Source organism: Peromyscus eremicus, chromosome 4 (assembly GCF_949786415.1).
Source record: "Peromyscus eremicus chromosome 4, PerEre_H2_v1, whole genome shotgun sequence".
Lineage (NCBI taxonomy): Eukaryota > Metazoa > Chordata > Mammalia > Rodentia > Cricetidae > Peromyscus > Peromyscus eremicus.
The window spans coordinates 134778837-134794271 of record NC_081419.1 but is presented as its reverse complement, the minus strand read 5'-3'; the positions used below and the strand labels follow the sequence as shown (position 1 = coordinate 134794271).

The window sequence follows — 15435 nt, the reverse complement described above, 5'->3', positions numbered from 1 at the left end:
TGTCCTCTCCCACTACATCATGCCCTCTCCATCCTAGCTCTTGTCACACTTGTCACTTGTCAGTTCCTTATATGACTGACATATTAATTTTTTTCCTGGGGAGACAGGAACAAAGTTCTATTCACCTGATAGGGGACTGTCTTGGTTAGGGTTTCTATTGCTGTGAAGAGACACCATGACCACGGCAAGGAAAACATTTAATTGGAGTGTTCTATGGTTACAACCATTACCCCTCTTTCATTTCCAAAAGTCAATGCACAGCTCCATACCAGAAAATAGTGGGCTAAAGGTATGACTCTCAGGGATGGCTTTCCAGTGCCGTTTCCCCAGCTGACATTGTTGTTTGATTCTCTTCCAGGCCATGTTACACTCTTCTGCAAGAAGAAAATTCAAGACCACAACATTCCCATCTATGAGCCTCCCATTTATGATTGATAACATCACACAAACCATATTTTCTGTTTGATTCTTTCTTTGACTAATTGATTAAGGCAAAGTACATGTAGAACATAAAATTAGTTGCTTTAAAGTAAACAATTTGATGGCACTAAGTGCATTCCAGTGTTGTGCAATCACTACTTTTATCTAATTCTAAAACATTTCCATAACTCCAAAATGAAATCTCACACTCATTAGACAGGCATTCACCACTCCACCTCGTGACTTCCCATCCCTAGAAACTATCAATTTGATTTCTATTACTATAGATTTGTCAAGTCTGTATATTTTATATAAATGAAATCACATGTCATTTTTTTTATCTGTCTCTTTTTATTTAGCATGATTTTTGGAACTCTATCTACATTGTAACTTGTATCTGTGTTCCATCTTTTTTTATGGCTGAATAACAGAGCATTGTATACATATACCACAATACGTTTATCTACTAATCAGTTGATGGACATTTAGGCCAATTCTATCTTTGGTGATAACTACTGCTGCTATGAATATGTGTATGTGGCTTTGTCTAACATCTATTTTCAATTCTTTGATGTATACAGCTGGGACTGAAGTCACAAGGTTGGCTGGTTACTCTGTGTTTACATTTTTTAGGAACTTTCAAACTTTACCACACCACAGCTGAAGGATCATACATCTACCACCAGAGCACACAACTTCTAATAGGTCCACAGCTACCACCAGAGAAGAGCATCCAACAGGTCCCTAGCCATCACACTTTCACCTCCATTTTTATCATTTTTTCAAGTTATGATCATCCCAATAATTAGGAAGTAGAACTCCATAGTAGTTTGCTTCACTCTGCCCTGATAACACGTTATTGCACCCTGTTTCTTGTGATTGTAGGCCATTCACTAAAACCTCAGTACTAAATCCACTATCATTCCATACAAGTAAATGAAAAGTAGATTCATCTACCATGCAAAAAAACCTCCAAAATATTATGTTAAGAAAACAGAGCTAGAAGATTTAACCCTTTGTTATTGTCTGAGGATTTGTGGGTTTGGGTCTTGCATTAAGTTGTTGATCCTTTTTTTGTATATTATCTTTCTTTTTAATTTCATTGAAAACAGATTTTTTTCTCTCATACAATAAATATATGCTGCCACAATTATCCCTCTCTCCACTACCTCCAGTTCCTTTACCTTCCCTTTCTCCCAGATCCAGTATCCCTCCATTTCCTCTTCAGAAAAGAGCAGGCCTCCAAGAGATGACAACCAAACAGGACAAAACAAGATACAGTAAGACAAGGCAAAAGCCTTCATTTCAATGCCAGACAAGGCAACCCAATATGAGGAAAAGCTTCCCAAAAGCAGGCAAAAGAGTCAGAGACACACCTGTTCCTATTTGCAGCAGTCCCACAAAAATACCAAGCTAACAGCCATAGCATATATGCAAGAAGACCTGGTGCAGACCCATGCAGGCCCCAAGCTTGCCACTTCAGTCTCTGGGACCCATGTGAGCCTTTCTTAGTTTATTCAATGGGCCATGTTCTCTTGGTGTCCTCCATCTCCAAACCACAGAGCAGCCCAAGAGGTACAAGGTAGTAATAGGCAGCAGCCTGTAGAAGATAACTGCATTCTGAGCCAAGGGAGGGGTCCCCCATAAACAGAGCCTAAGTTACCAGACATAAATGGGAAGCTAGTAAGCCACAACGTCAAAATAAACAAGACTCCTATAACAGGCTTTCATTTGGACCACCAACCAACTCCCAAATCATGGCGAGGAGACTTATTATTAGTTATGAATGCTTGGATTTATCTTAGGCTTGTCCCACTAGCTCTTATAACTTAAATTAACCTGTTTCTCCTCATCTACATTTTTCTTCAGGGCTTTTTACCTTTCTTTCATTCTGTATGTCCTACTTTCACTGCTTGCTCTATGTCTGCCTGTCTGGCGGCTGGCTGGCTGGCCCTGGGTGTCTCCCTCTCTTTCTCCCTCTTTCTCTCCTCTCTTCTTCCACACCACTCCAACTTAAAAACCCATGCTACACCCCTCCCTGCTACTTCCTGTCAACTAGTTGCTAACCCCACCTCTCTGAGCCCAGGTTAATTTTATTTAATTAATGCAAATGCAACACATCTTTACATAGTTAAAAAAATGCAGCATAAACAAATATAAGACATCTTTGCCTAGTTAAACAAATATTCCACAATATTTCCCTCTTTTTGTCCAAATAAAAAGAAAAGTGTTAACTTTAACATAGTAAAACTATATACAATAAGAACAGTTATGCAATAAGAAGTACATTTACAATATCCAGTCCCTTTGCATTTGGCAAATTTGGAGAAATCACTCTATTATCTCTCCTATCTTAATGAGTCCAAAGCTCTGTACCTAATTTACCTCTATCATAACTAAGGAACACTGTAACCACAACTATCTAGTCTTCAACTCCATCAAAGGATATAATGTTACCTGAGTAAACAGGAAGTGCTGAGCAAGCCACTTCCAAAACTATAGGAATGACAGAGACATCCGATCTCCTGGACAGTCAAGATTCCTCTGCAATATTGGGGCACCCATTTTCAGCCTACAGGCCTAAAATATCTAGCAGACTTCTCTATGAAGCAGAAATTTTGAAAGACTGTCCTATCTTGTCTTGGTAAAGTTCAGCAGTCATTTTCCTTCATATCCTGTTTGTCCAGTTTGGACAGCATACTGTCAGCAGTCAAGGCAAGGACAGTTTCTTGCCCAAATGGCTAGCTTTGCCACATTGAAAGCAAACTCCATATGGAGGTTTTCAATGCCCATCATCCTTTTAGGAAGTAGATTGTGCTGCCAGGAGCAGACATGTCTTACTGTCATGAAAAGCCCTATGTTAACCAAACATTTTAAATGCCATATTCTGTAGGTCTTTGAAGTGTTTGAAGATCATCTATCCAAAATATATCTCTGTATAATCTTGAAAATATACCTAATATAACTACAAGTTTGATTGTTATAGATTACTAACTCCTAACCTACATTTCTTAATTATCCTAAATGGTTTATAATAAAAGCTTTCAAGGACTAGAATTTTACCTTACATTTTTAAATGAACTGCATAGTTCAATACCTCAAACATGAGTAGAAACATATACAGCATAACAAAAAAAAACCTTAAATGTGTATCAATATACAAAAAATCCCTTAAACAAGAGTAGAAACATATATACAGTATGTTGTAACAAAAATAACCTTAAATCTGCATCAATATACAAAAATCCATGCCAATGTAAAATACTTGAGACTAATAGTTGCTTTTAAAAGTAGATTCAATAATCTATTCTTTTATCCTATCATCCCTATATTCTCTTATTTCTTTTCAGAAAAAGATCTTTGAATCTAACCTACCTTGCTTAGTTTCTTGCCTTACAATGAACAATAACAATTTGCAATCAACCCTCCTAAATGATGACAAATATCCATAACCCACCAAATGACCAAAAACCATCCACCCCACTCTTGGGAACACGGGTATCATGTTCTCTAGATTACTTCCTGTTGTCTAAGAGTGAAGGCATCTCCAGAGAACCATGAGAAAATTGAGATAAGGTCAAGTCATGGGAAAACTAGTTATAATCTTTGTTGTCCGGTCTCAGAACTTTTCCCATGCAGAGGAATCAGTATATATGTCACCTGTCTTGTAGTTTTTCTTGGTTTACTTCTTTATACCTGTATCCAAGATCTTCAGGAGGTCTTCCCCAATCGAACCTGATCTCTATTAATCTTGAAGGAATCTACAACCTTTTCTTTCCTGTGGAAACAAAAACATAACCTCTTTCCCATTGCAATACATTTTCTGAATTCCATTTTAAAGTGAAGGCATCCCCAAAGTATCTAGGCTGGTTTATTTCAGCAGTTCCTTTTACAATCCAGTATCTCTCAGCAGCTATCATTCACTCATCACCATTCAAAAAGTTCAAAGCCAACACAATACCATACAGAATCCAGACTCCCTGTGTATTTCCCATCTTTACATGGCTTTTTTCCTTTATATTACTTTACTTTCTCTTTTTAGACTTTACATTGTTTTTAAACTATTTTTTCTATGACTGTCTATACCCATTTTTCTTTTCTTTCTTAAGCCTATGCACATTTTTTTTTAACACACTGTAACCTGTTTGAAGGTTTTTTTCCATCTGGACCTGTCCTTTCTGCCTGTCTCTAGCCTTTTCTGACTACATGAACCAAACCTTAAAATGCTAAGCTACAGCTGCATGGCTTTGCTGGCAGCTGGCCTAGCCATAGCCAGCCTTAAGACTGAGGCTTTGGTCAGGAGCTGCATTTAACTTAAGCCCCTTAAAATGTTTAACTGGGAGCTGCATTCAATCACCCCAGCTCTGGGATGTTGGTGACCTCACTGTGGCAGGCATTTTTTACTTAGCTTGCTGTTTCTACTTAGCATACTAGTATGGCAGAGCCTCTTAAAGGAGCTGTATCCTTTTTTTTTTTCAGCTTTCTCAGGCCCTGTGAGGAAATTCAAGCCCCACATTGGAAGGCCAAATGTAACAGGCTTTCCTTTGGGCCACCAACCAGCTCCCAAATCATGAGATGAAGACTTATTATTAGTGATGAATACTTGGCCTTATCTTGTGTTTGTCCTGCTAGCTCTTATAACTTAAATTAACCTGTTTCTCTTCATCTACATTTTGCCTCAGGGCTTTTTACATTTAATTCATTTTGTATGCCCTACTTTCTCTGCTTGCTTTGTGTCTATCTGTCTGATGGCTTGACTGGCTGGGCCCTGGCATCTTCTCTCTTGTTCTCTCCTCTCTTCTTTCACGCTGCTCCAACCAAAAAATCCATGATACACTCCTCCCTGCTACTTCCTGTCAACTAATTGCTAACCCCACCTCTCTGAGCCCAGGTTAATTTATTTAATTAACGTGAATGCAACACATCTTTACATAGTTAAACATATGCAGCATAAACAAATGTAAGACATCTTTGCCTAGTTAAACAAATATTCCACAACAGACTTCCAGTCAGCACCTATGATGTCTGCAAACCAAATTGTTGTCCTTAGATTTATAAGTGGAGTCCAGAGTGAGGGTGCAGCCAGAGACAGCCCTATGACCCATTTACACCAGGCCTTGTAGATGACTGGCAATCAGCAGCCCCTGGAAACAAAAATATTTTGTTCAAGTCTTAGAAAGACAGATTTTATGCACATATTTATTGCCCTCTTGGCAATTTCCAAATGCACTGTCAGTAGGAAAGTGTTTCTCAAATACTGAGACTAATCAAAAGCCTGTTCAAAACCCATTATTGCAAATACCTAACGTAAGCACATACATTAGTTTCTTATGGTTTTATATTCAACTTAACAAAAATTTATTGCACACAGGCTCCATGTAAGATACTATGTCAGGTGCTGTGGACTGCTTGACAGATAATGCACAGTTTCTCTCTATCACCAGTCCTTGACTCCCAATTCTCAGCAGGCATATTAAAGTTCAAGGTGAATATGAGAAGGAACTAACCCACATGGATGGCTTTACCACAAAAAAAAAAATCTCTATTTGAAATACCACAATGGAGACACAAACCGGAAGATGAGAAAGTGGAAGGATGTGTATAATTCTCCCTGAAAGGTTTAATATAGGTCTAATTTTTCCTCTAATCTCATCCTCATAGCAACCAAATAGGATAAGTATTATTATTATTTTCATCCCCATGTTATGGGTGAGGAAACTGAGGTCCAGCATAGCTGAGTAGACTACCCAATAATATTCAAGAAGGTATATCAAATCTATTTGGCTAGAGCACTTGGGCTCTTTGGGTGATACCAGCAACTCTTGCTAGAGGTGCATGTCAGTGTAAAACGTGTGCTTGAATCCCACCTCTGACCTACTGAATTAGTCTCTAGGAGTGAGTTCCAGACATGGGTTTGGAGCTCTCACAGTGAGGCCATGATCAATCTTGACTTATGTCACTCTATGAAAGGCTGAGGGTGGCATCAACAGATGAGGGTAGGGAAGAAGAAATCATTCCAAGGGGCAGAACCAGGTAGGCAAAAGGGCAAAGTCAGAGGACTCCCATGGGAAATGGTGAGTGTTCCCCAGAAAAGGAAAGACAGGCAGTCTTAAAATGAACCAGAGGAAACACAGATCACCTTCCCAGTAACGTATGATCAGCTTGTACCACAACTAAATGATGCCAGAGTCTGTTCATGGGGAGATGAAGGTCTACGTACTGGCTGTGTTGTATGTTAACGTCACATAAGCTAGAGTCATCAGAGAGGAAGGAGCCTCAGTTGAGGAAATGCCTCCTGGAGATCCAGCTGTAAGGCCTGTTATCAATTAATGATCAATGGGGGAGGGTCCAGCCCATGGTTGGCAGTGCCATCCCTGGGCTGGTGGTCCTGGGTTCTATAAGAAAGCAGGCTGAGAAAGCCAAAGGAAGCAAGCCAGTAAGCAGCACCCTCTCCATGGCCTCTGTCTCAGCGCCTGCCTCCAGAATCCTGCCCTATTTGAATTCCTGTCCTGACTTCTTTTAGTGATGAACAGCAATGTGGAAGTGTAAGCCAAATATACCCTTTCCTCCCCAACTTGCTTTTTGGTCATGGTGTTTCATTGCAGCAATAGAAAACCTAACTAAGACAGTCTGTATGACATTATTGAGCACCTACTAATTGCCAAGCACTGCACTGAGCCCTTTGCATACATTAGCTCATTGATCCTTCCTGATAACAGTGAAACTTATATATTTATCTTCATTGTTCAAAAGAATAATGAGGTTTGGAGAATAATTGGCCCCAAGTCGCATAGTCAATCAGTAACCAAACCATGATTCGACCTCCCATCTGTCTGGCTTCAATGCTGCCCTCTTACCTCTGGGATCAAATATTTTCTGAGGATTTTCAGAAGGTGATCAGACAAGAGCAAGATGATGTTGAGCCATATAGTCAACAAAAGATCAATAGACATTATTCCCAGATCAAGACTGAAAGTAGCTGTTTAGTCTTCATCCACTCAAAAACAGAACCTACGACAAGGATTTAGGTGCATTTGATTTATTTGGGAGGTGATTTGAAGAAGTACTAGGAGAGAGTGGAGGGCTGAAACTGGGAAGGGAAAGAAAGAAGCTGGTGAAAGGTGTAGCTAACCCTCTGCAGATAGCTGTAAATCATTCTACTAGAGACACTATAAGACTGAAATACTCAGTGGGCTATTATTGAACTTGGAGGTCAAAGTCCATGCCTCAAGTCAGGCTTGACCATCCATCCTCAATAAGTCAATTAAAAGAGCCAAATTAATAGTGAAAAATAGAAGAAGGAGAAAGATTCAAAGCAGCCACTTTGGGAAGAGTGACAGATCCAGTGACATCCCCCCCCCACCTCCCCCACCCCCCCCACCCCCCCCACCCCCCCCACCCCCCGTCAAGTCTGTCTTCAGGGTCAAGTGTGATTAAAGTTTAAATAGAGGAACAAGGATATGCACATCTAAGCATTCTACTCACAGTGTGGTCCTGCCCACTACTGACGGAGCATTGTCTGGGCTTCAGTTTCATCCTGTAAGGTGGTCTGAGGGGTTGTTAAAACTAAATGGAATCTCTTTCCAGGAGACAAAGTCCCCCTCTGGCTGGTACCTTTACCTTCCCCCAGTGGGAGATTCTTGGGGAAATTTCCATTTCTTTGAGGTTCATTGTTTCAATAGTCTAATAGTCAGATTGAGAGGCAAGAGTATTTCGTTAGAATATCTTCATTTTTGCTGGCCTTTTACAGGGCTGCCTCAAACAGGAACAAGACTGAGAGCTTCATTCTATTCCCACAGCATAAATCCCCACATCTACCCTGTCCTGCTTGAAAGCTAAACATAGTCTCTGGAACCTGTTAAAGTAGAGAGCTAGTTGGAAGCCTTTAGTGCCCAAGAGCCCTGTCTAAAGAGGGTCTCCAGAGCTGACTGACTGAGTACAGGATGTCAACCGCAGGACTGGGCTGAATATTTGGTGACTATAATAAAACATCTCTTGAGAACTTGGAAAGTAGGAAACTAAGATCTCCCCATATGAAATTAAACTTAGAAACTTAACAGGAACTGAGCAGAGAGATAATAGAATAAGACAGCTGCCAGATCTGAAGATCAAGTCTGTAATCTGATCAGATGTATCAAGATCTCTAAAGAAGCAGGTATGGAGTAGGAGTGGGTAGGCCAATTGCAGAAACACAGACCATGTTGTCCCAGAAGCAGGAGTCAGTTTCCCAGGCTAGTCCACAGAGAAGAGTCCATGGTCAGCAGAAGAGGAAGACTTCCAGTCCCAGTAACCAAGTGAGCCTTATTCTAAAATGGACACATCTCAGCCTGGAGCCCTTAGATATCATAGGACAATCTCTCCTAGTCTGAGATGAGATGTTCTCACGTAAATCTGGTTCCAGAGACAACTCACATAATGAGGCTCATAGCTCAGGATGCTCATCTCAGATTATTTGAAACTGCCCAAAGATAGCCCTGCTCAGCAAACTAAAACAGACATCTGAATCTGCAGGGCCATAGTTCAAATTCCAAAGAGAAGCATACTCCGGAGTGCTGGGGGTGGAGGTTCTCCTAGGTCCCAGCTCGTCAGGCTTTCCCAGGTCACACAACCAATAACAACATCCCTACATTGTCTTTATATATGTGTCTATAGTAAGCAATGTAAAGAAGATTTAGAAGATGATGGCTGGAGACTAAGGCTTTGAGTCATTACCGATCTCAAGCCTTGATCACCTGCCTTTGGCTAACCGTTCTTGACAGTATGTGCACACACATGTGCATTCATCCATTTATCTGAACCTTTATGCATAGGAATGTCTGTAGGCATAGACATTAGCGTAGCTGCATATCTGCATAGATATGAATATGGAAGCAGAAAACATGAGCTGTGCTCTAGTTCTATGATCTTGAACAAATCCTTGACAACCCTTTCCCAGCTTCACTCTCCTCGTTTGTAGAATGGGCACGGCAGTAGTTCTGACTTCTCAGGACAGGTTGGGGGGAACATGAAGTAGTCCAAACCTAGAAATGAATTCAGTGAATGCTAATACTTGACATTTCAGGGTGGCATGCAAAGTGTTTCTGTGGGCATGTGCAGAGTGGACCCAGGTTTCTGGTGATAGTGATCTATGTATGCCTGTAGTTCCATAAGCACTGTATCAATAGCATGCTCACCAGTGGGGTTAGAAACAGTCAAAAATGAAGCATGATACTCTCTGAAGGAGTAGTTGCAGTAAAACAGAAGAACAACCAAAAGGGACCTGAGATTCATAATGGTGGAGAAGAGGAGAGGATGGCCAAATTACACAGAAGGGCAGCCTGGGTGATGGGCAAGTGCTCCCAGTGACCTTCCATACCACATTCCCAGGTAAACTAGCAGCCTCAGCCAGCCGTGTCCATGGGTACAGAATCTTAGCCTGTGTCCCAGACCAACACAGACAGGTGCTTTGTACTTGTTTGATTTTAGACACTAGCTTGTCCCTCACTCCCATCTGAATATATCTAGGAAAAGGGATTTCAGAAAAACACCCCTTACCACATAGCGGGACTGTGGATTTGGCTGTTTATCTGTAGTCTCGAGCCTCAGATGATTATTCTGATAAACTGGAATGAATCTTGCAGCAGAAGGAGAGCTAGCAACAGTCCTGCTGATTTATCACCCTTCTCAACCCAGTTGGGTTCCAAGAGAATAAATCTTGCTTGCCTCTGGCTAGGTACCCACAATCATGCCACGGACCATGACTTTCATATCCCATTAAATCTGAATTACTCAGTCTGGGGCTGAGCTGAGAGGTAATTTAAAATGGCAAAAGGGGGAAAATGTTCTGATTTAGATCTGATAGAGACTGGATTAAGTCCTCCCATTTTTCAGGGCTTAAATGTGAGCTTTGTGAGGGCAAGCACCTGCGGGTTGGATGGCACTCCAGTGAAGGGCCTGAGCCACAGATTAAACTAAAGGAATTGAACCAAACACGCATTCAAAGGTCTGCAGTCCCACCTCCTCCCACTGACCACAAGCAGGGGCTGAGTTTTTTCAGGGGAATGAGCCACCATGTTCTGGGGTGTAAATTATTGCAACAGTTTCTGGTAGCAATTTGGCAATTCCTATCAAAATGAAAAGGACTATACCCTCTAACCTAGACAGTGCCCTACAGACGCACTTGGCCATGTGCTTAAGGTCATGTACACATGGATGCTTATTGTAGCCTTATTTATAATCCTGAAAACTGGGATATTAACAAAATATCCTTAGTGGGGTGTACCTTAAGAAAGGATAGGATGCTCACTCTAGAGGAGAATTAGCACTCATTTAAGAAAGTGAAGTAGAGGGACATCTGCTGATACAGAAACAACATGAAGAACACTCATATGCAAAGTGTGCCCGTTTTTCAAAAGCTGTATAAGATGAAGCTAAAAGCAGTCTATTCTTCCTCTGTCTCAGAGTCTTAATACAATAAGGAATGCCTCTATCAGCAATCACTCAAACACTGTAGTTTAAACCATCTCAGAATAAATTCCACATCCAACCTGACCTTATAGGTATGTCTCTGTGATCAGACCTTCTTGCCAGAACCTTTCCTGGGGCCTTGCATAGAGGAAGCCTGCTAGTAAAAGGCTTGGAGCACATTGCTCTTCGAGAGCTGAATGCTCTTAACATAATATTAAAGGACTCTAGGAATAAAGGCATACATTTGTCAACATAGAAAAATGATGTTATAATGGCAAATCAATGCCCAGATCTCTGTGGCATATCATAAATATATTCACCCCTCTCAAGAAGTCTAATTCAACAGCCTCCTCCATGCAGAGTGACTCAGAGACCCAGGCTGCTACTATCCTGTTGCAGGCTTGATCACCTTAGCCTGCAACCTCCAGGGTTGCTAAAAAAAAAAAAAAAAAAAAAAAAAATAGACGTGGTAGTTCTTATCTATATCTGCAGAAAAATCACCCCAACTTGCTCCAGTGGTCACAATTGTCATAGGATCCAGCTCAATGCACAAAGTGGCCTTCCCAGACCACACTACTAACACCATCTCTGTCATGCTCTACTCCTTCACTTTGTTACAGGTCTCCTAAAATCATTCATCACAACAATCAACAAGCCTGTACTGAGATCAGCATGTCACCAGGGCACCAAATCACTGCCCTGGTTCTGAGATGCAGAGCATGGTGGGGTTGTCCTTTGAACCTTCCTCGGTCCCCAAACATGGAAGCACACATGCTTCCTTCACTAAACATGTTCCTTGACTGAATGTGATTTTTTTTTTTTAATGGGATGGCAGGGAAATTATTAAGAAGTATGTTTCTGTACTTCAACTTTTTAAATTATGTTAAACTTCAGAATTTCTGTAGGCGCCTGTTTATAAATAAAATTAGATTCATCTGAAATTGAGTTATTCTTCATGGTTGGTTAGCTATTACTGGGAATTTAAAAGCACTTATTTGGATAATATCCAGGTCATTTGGAGTCGGCATCTAATAAAAGTTGGACCTGTTATAGATAAACACCCATGCTGGGCTCTAGGCGCTGAAAAAGGCAAAATGGTTCATTTCCTAGCATATCGCATGAAAGGACTTCTCCCCCCAACCCATCTCTAAATAAAGCCTTTCTCTAAACAAAATATTCAGTACATAGCATGAGGCTACATTTGTGTCCCAACATGGGTTTCTGTTAACATACCTCATGCTGCTTCTCAAAATCAGAGAGATTGGTTAAATCCTTTTAAGAAAATTAGGCAAGCAAAGATGCCATCAATTCTGGGGACCCATCACATACATAACAGAAGTATAGTAATTATTTTTAAGGCCATTCTTTTTTATAATGCTTGTCATTTTTTTGAGCATCAGCTCAAACAGCCAAAACTTGGAGTCCTTTTAGGAGATGGCCTTAGTATCAAAGATAATGTAACTCATCACAGGGTTGGCGGGTGGTTTTTGATCTCCTTTTCAATTCATTTGTCAGTTATATACAGAATGACAATATAATTTACTTCTCAAAGACACTTAGGGGGGTGAGAAGAGCTCGATTATGCTGAACAATGATATTAGAACAGCCAGGTCCACAGTATCTCAGCTTTATATTCATTGAGATTTTTTTTTTTTCCCTCACGAGCAAGGTACTGAGCCAGGCTCTGGAAGGTAAATATGCTAAAATCCTGGGAGTTAATCATGGAAAGAAACATCAGAGCTGGGTTAAAGATGAGTAAACTTTCGTAAAGGTGCAAATAGTAAATATTTAAGATCTGCAAGCCCAGAGACCAAAGTAAGGTTGCTATGTTGGTGTTTATGTAGCCATTTAATGTGTAACCACTCAAGAGGCTGGAAAGGTAGTTCAGTGGTTTAGAGCACTAAATGCTCTTGCAGAGGACCCAAGTTTGGTTCCCAGCCCCTACAGGAGGCAGTTAACAATCTCCAGTCACTCCAGCTCCAGGGGATCTGATGACTTCTGGCCTCCATGGGCACTGGCACTCATGCACATAAACACAGACAATATACACATGTGTAATTACAAAATAAAAATAAACCCTTAAGATGTAAACTACCCAAAACTAGGAGCCAGTTTATCATATAAAGTGCTTGTCCTACAAGTACAAGGACCTGAGTTCATGTCCCAGAATCCATGTAAAAAAGCTAGGCATGAAAGCACGTGGTTGTAATCCCAGTGCCAGGAAAACAGGCAGGGAAGAATGGCTGGGAATCACAGGTGAGTGAGAGAGATCCTATCTCAAGAAACAAGGTGAAAATAAGGGCATGAAGTTGGGAGAAATAGAAGGAAGTGGGCAGTGAGGGGAGAATCTGATCAAAATATATTGTATACATCTATGAAATTCTCAAAAAACAAAAACTTATTTTTGTTTGCTTTTTGTTATTTTGAAAGAGAGAGAGAAAGAATATAAAGTTGGTTAGGTAAGGAAGTAAGAAGAATCCGGGAAGAGTTGGAGGAGTGTAGCAGGCTGTCTTGGACCACCAGCCCTCAAATCATGACATGGAGACTTATTATTATTTATGAATGCTCAGCCTTAGCTTAGGCTTGTTTCTAGCTAACTTTTTTTTAACTTAAATTAATCCATTTCTATATATCTATGTGCTGCCCTGAGGCTTGTTTATCTCATCTACAAACTGTCTAACCTGCTTTCTCCATGTCTGGCTGACTGGCACCTCCTTTTCTTTCTTCTTTTCTTTCTGTCCCACCCACCCTAAATTCCTCCTCTACTTACTCTCCCTGCCCAGAAGTCCCACCTATACCTCCTCCCTCGCTATTGGCCATTCAGCTTTTTATTAGACCAATCAGGTGCCTTAGGCAGGCAAGGTAAAACAGCAACACAAGGTAAAACAGCAACACATCTTTATATAGTTAAACAAATGCAATGCATCTTTGCATAGTTAAACAAATATTCCACAACAGAAGAGGGGAAAAACATGATCAAACTATATTATGTGAAAAAAAAAATAAAAAAAATATTTTTTAAAGGTGAATGGCCCATGAAGAACAACATCCAAGGCTGACTCCTGGCCTCCACATGCATGTACAACCCACCACACATGCACACACACACACACACACACACACACACACACACTCACACATGCACACACAAACACACACACACATACACATAAGAAACTATCTAAAAATGTCATGGGGTGAACTGGGTCCACAGGCTTAAGTTGCCCAAAGACTGAGACGAGCATTGAAGACATTAAATGCTAAACTAAGAAGTCTGGATTTAATTCTGCAGCCATTCGTTTCCAGAAGTATTCTTTATTTTAGGAGTAGAAACGTGTCCACAAATGAAATCTTATGCAGAAGCCCAATATATATGCAAAGCAGATGACAATTGGTCGGCAGCGTTTGAAATAGGAATGAAAGAAGACATGAGCACAACCTTTGTCACCCCAGCCGCACTCCCAGAAGCCCAGAGGGGCCCTGCCAATCACGTCTTAAAAACCACAGCCACCGTTAGTGGGGTGCGATTAAAGACTTCTGAGGAGGGGTCGAGGTGATCCCAGCTGTGTACAACCATCACTCTGGGCATAGCGTGAAAGATGCAAAGAGATCAGAATGCCTGGGGCAGGGAAGCCAGTGAGGGGGTCCAGTCTAGGAGAGTGGCAGTACTCTGCAGCAGATAGAAGGGGCACAGGTACAGGCTTGGGAGGGACACAGCATTCAGACAGGCCTGGATTCACCAACTCAAAACCAGTGCAGCCCCACAGGGCTCCACATATGAAAGGGCTCACACATGGCTCTGACCCACCATCTAGAAAGTTTGTATTTTGCACTGAATCTACAAATGACAAATTCTGTAGTCCATCCTCTGTTCAGGGATGTCCGAATCCGTAGGGGCCAGAGCACATGTACTGGCACTACCTTCCACCCATTGTAATCCCTAGTGTTGATTTCTTTAAAAAAAAAAAAAAAAAGTCAGATGTTTCTTACTCTTTCTCAGGACCTCAGATTCTGTCTCCTGCATGCTGCTTTACCACCTCACAAGCATCCAGCATGTCCACCCATCTTCCTTCTGTAGCTAGAGTTTTCCTGCCTTACCCACAGTCAGGACAAATCTCTGTCACCCGCCAGTCCCACAGCCGCTCAGACCCAACCAAGTAAACACAGAGACTTATATTGCTTACAAACTGTATGGCCGTGGCAGGCTTCTTGCTAACTGTTCTTATATCTTAAATTAACCCATTTCTATAAATCTATACCTTGCCATGTGGCTTGTGGCTTACCGGCATCTTCACATGCTGCTTGTCCTGGTGGCGGCTGGCAGTGTCTCCTTCCGCCTTCCTGTTCTTTCTTTTCTCCTCTCTGTTAGTCCCACCTATACTTCCTGCCTAGCCACTGGCCAATCAGTGTTTTATTTATTGACCAATCAGAGTAATTTGACATACAGACCATCCCACAGCATCCTTCTGCCTTCTAAATCCTGGCAACAGTGGTCTCAACAGTGGTCCCAAGTTCAAACCTCTGTGATTCAATTCAAGGCCAGGTGCAGGCAGGACTCTCACTGGCCAG

At 41.3% G+C, this 15435-nt stretch overlaps 1 long non-coding RNA gene across 1 annotated transcript in view; it reads right to left on the bottom strand.

Annotated features, from left to right (window-relative positions):
- Positions 1 to 237: 237 nt before the first annotated feature.
- Positions 238 to 15435, bottom strand: part of LOC131908694 (uncharacterized) — a 28658-nt gene continuing 13460 nt past the window's right edge. The window contains exons 2-4 of the long non-coding RNA XR_009378649.1: positions 5437 to 5564; positions 4117 to 4198; positions 238 to 374 (exon numbers count right to left, since the gene is read on the bottom strand). This is a non-coding gene — a long non-coding RNA (uncharacterized LOC131908694). The remainder of the gene's footprint in view (positions 375 to 4116; positions 4199 to 5436; positions 5565 to 15435) is intronic.